Source organism: Etheostoma cragini, unplaced genomic scaffold, assembly GCF_013103735.1.
Source record: "Etheostoma cragini isolate CJK2018 unplaced genomic scaffold, CSU_Ecrag_1.0 ScbMSFa_98, whole genome shotgun sequence".
Classification (NCBI taxonomy): Eukaryota; Metazoa; Chordata; class Actinopteri; order Perciformes; family Percidae; genus Etheostoma; species Etheostoma cragini.
In genome coordinates, this window is record NW_023269624.1 from 8,071 (window position 1) to 11,861 (window position 3,791).

At 38.9% G+C, this 3,791-nt stretch overlaps 2 non-coding genes across 2 annotated transcripts; both read right to left on the bottom strand.

The window, feature by feature from the left end:
- Positions 1-3,221: 3,221 nt before the first annotated feature.
- trnaq-cug lies at positions 3,222-3,293 on the bottom strand. Its single transcript has one exon. It is a non-coding gene; the product is annotated as a tRNA-Gln (tRNA).
- Positions 3,294-3,690: 397 nt separating this feature from the next.
- Positions 3,691-3,773, bottom strand: trnal-cag. Its single transcript has one exon. It is a non-coding gene; the product is annotated as a tRNA-Leu (tRNA).
- Positions 3,774-3,791: the final 18 nt, after the last annotated feature.

The following is a 3,791-nucleotide window of genomic DNA, read 5'->3' on the forward strand; positions in this document are numbered from 1 at the left end:
TCTATCTGTAAAGTGTCTTGAGATAACTCTTGTTATGAATTGATACTATAAATAAAATTGAATTGAATTGAATTGTTGAAAATGTCAAAAAAGGGACAAAAATGTAAGAAAAAGTAAAAAACATCAATAAAAAGTGTCAATAAAAGTGCTGATTTAAAATGATGACAGGAAGACAACACAAGCGTTAAGACATATGACCTGTTATACAATTAAGCGGAGACGTCTTCAGCGTTCGGGTTAATGTCCTTGTGTTTAATTCCTTCACATTCCAGTCCATTCCCCAACAACAGTCCTTCATTTAAAATTTTAGGGATTAAAGAAAAACATGATCCGCAGTCTCCATTTGATTGCAAGCACCACATGTCCCAGGGGGATGTTTTCCAAAAAGGTGTAGAGAAACATTTAACTTTCAATTCTGGAATAAAACAGCACAGCTTGTCCTATTCTGTGGATTATTAAAACCATCTGTATGGTTGTGTACACAATAACTATATAATGCAGCACAATGTTCACGTAAGCTTGAAAAATAAATACATTCTTGCTTGAATATACTTGTTTTAATATAGAAATATCAACTATAGACTGTGGTGAAACAGCTGGCATCAAAATGGTTGGACTTGTAACCCAATCCCTTTGTTAAATCTGAGATTTTTTGTAAAAGACTTCCTCTTTTGACTTTCCCAACATTCATTCATATCCATGTAAATCATTTTGACTTTGTAGATTTGCCTAACAATTTGTCCTTAACTGTTTTCTTTGTAGTTGAAGTGACATTTCTCAAACGTCCACGTCTTTATAATACATACAGTGAGGAAATAAGTGTTTGAACACCCTGCTCTTTTGCAAGTTCTCCCACTTCAGCCCACTTCAGAAATCATGAAGGGTCTGAAATTGTCATCGTAGGTGCATGTCCACTGTGAGACATAATCAAAAAAAAAAAATCAAAAAAATCACAATGTGTGATTTGTTAACCGTTTATTTGTATGATACAGCTGCAAGTAAGTATTTGGACACCTGTCTATCAGCTAGAATTCTGACCCTCAAAGACTTCTTTGTCTTCCTTTAAAACGTCCAGCTCCAATCCATTCATTATCCTAAATTAGATTCATTAACATTGATTTTCTCAGGTGTTTAAATACTTATTTGCTGCTGTATTATACAAATAAATAGTTAATAGTTATCATACATTGTGATTTCTGAATTTTTTTTGACTATGTCTCTCACAGTGGACATGCACCTACGATGAAAATTTCAGACACTCCATGACACTCCAAGTGGGAGAACTTGCAAAATAGCAGGGTGTTCAAATACTTATTTTCTTCACTGTATGTCAGAAAGTTCTTACATTAAGTTTTTTACCGCCAGTTCAAAATGGAACTGAACACGGAAGAGGGTTCCTGCCTAACGGCCGCTCTGCTCTGCTTCGTGCCCCCGCTGTCCGGTAATAGTTAAAGCAGATAAAAACCTAAAGAACACTCAAAAGCTTCAAGATAAAACTTACTTAAGAAGCTTCTTCATGATCACGCAGGACCTAGCCCTGTCCCAATACCTATTTCGACCAAGGGCTAGGGGTAAGACCAAGGGGTGTATACCCCTTGAAAACAAGTGAGGGTGTGAGCTCACTTGGCTTAACCTGAGGTTCAACGATTGGTGACACCTTCCTTTCCAGCATTTTGGAGTAGAAAATCAACAAATAATTGTGATAATTAATTGTGATCTCCATATTGATCAAAATATTTGTGATTAACATTTTTGCCATAATCGTGCAGCCCAAAGACATCTAATGTTTTATCAAACCAGTTTGGGCAACTAACCTTTCTGCTGACTTCTTGTAAAAAAAGCAACTAACATCACTCAAAGAAAGCTACTGGGATGGCTGGGAATCAAACCAGGTCAACTGCTTGGAAGGGAGCTATGCTCACCACTATACCACCATCACTGGGCAGTACAATGTTCACTTGAAATCTTGTAATACATCTGGGCTTTGAAAGTGAAAGTGCGCTCTATCACTGAGATACAGCCCCTGATGATTCAGAAATTCCCTCCAGGAGGTCCTGTGTTATCACATTTACAAGAATGGGCAGTGTTTATGAATGTGCTTACTCCCTTCGATAACTCTGTTGGTAGAGCGGCGGACTGTAGCATAACGCTGAAATCCATAGGTTGCTGTTTCAAATCCGGCTCGAAGGGGTACTATTTTCCAGAGTTTCCCTTCAGGGATCAATAAAGAATTTCGGATTCTGATGTAGATATGGAGAGTTGACCCAAAAGCATAATACTTCTTGCCAAGACATAACAAGAAAAGAAAAAAAAGACGCTTGCGAGATAGAGTTAAAGAACCTTTTTTCAGGACACCCACATTTTGTTGCTCAATATGGCAGGCATTCTATGCATCCAGGGCCAAATGCTTTACCATTCCATCCACCACGGGCCCCTAAGGAAAACTTTTGACTGTGAACTCTTGTTACCCACAGCAACGACAGGTAACAACGAGTGGAAGTACTTCTCTCTTTTCGTATAATCGCCACTATACGGCCCAGTTTAATCTCGGTAAACTTTGCGAAAATCCTGCAAACAGCTACGATGACTGTTTATCTGTGTGGATTTTAAAATCTGTCAACCCCGTCTTGCCCGTTTTGGATGGAATTATGTCAATTTGCGTTTTTTATCTGTTATACATAACAACCCGGATGCAACAAAGAATCCTTTTCTCCTGTTTTGTACACAACCCATAGTTTTACGCAACAAAAGATAACTTTCACCAAATCCCTTGGTTAAATAACAGTCAGTAACTTTACATGTGTGGACAATAAAGATGCTCACAAAACACTGCACTTGCAATTGCGTTTCTCTTGCACTTTCATGTCCTCTTATATCCAATATCATGTCTCAGACATTAGTTTGAGATGAAAACAGCAGTTGTCAGAAGTGGGACTCAAACCCACTTCTCCAGTGGAGACTGCAACCTGGACGCAGCGTCTTGGACCGCTCGGCCAACCTGACTGATCCAACAGACCATTTAGTAGGACCTGTTTTAAAAATTATAATATAGTGGATTAAACATGTCATGCTATAGTAGGTTCTAAGTCATCCACGTCATAGTTATCAAGGGAAGGTTTACAGTGTAAAGGACCAAGGATATTAAACCTGTAAGCTTACTTTAAACTAGATGTGGAAAGTTGAAAGGTTGATCTTTTTCACCTGTGCTGTGGCTTAAAAAGAGGTTCCGCCGAGACTTGAACTCAGATCGCTGGATTCAGAGTCCAGAATGCTAACCATTACACCACGGAAGCGTCGAAAGGCTTGGACAGGTTTGCTAGACAGTTTCTATCATAATAGCCACATGTGTGCTATTGAAGGCACACAACAATCACAACGAAGATGAAAAAGCAACAATTATTGGCTAACTTAAGTCCTTTAATTAGCTAAGCGTTCAGAGGATGTGGAAAAAGCAAGTCAAGAACAAGTTTTAAAGGACTTGCCACTGACAGTGAATACAGCAGTAGATATGTCTACTGTGTACAAACACATGGTAACTTTACATGTCTTGACAATAAAGATGCTCACAAAAGACTTCACTCGCAATTGTGTTTCTTGCGCAAATTCATGTCATCTTGAATACAAAGAACTGCTAAGTTCTTTATTCCTAATATCATGTCTCAGACGTTAGTTCTAGATAAGAAAGCTAGTTGTCAGAAGTGGGATTTGACCCTACGCCTCCAGTGGAGACTGCGACCTGAACGCAGCGCCTTGGACCGCTCGGCCATCCTGACTGCTCCAACAGAGGTCCA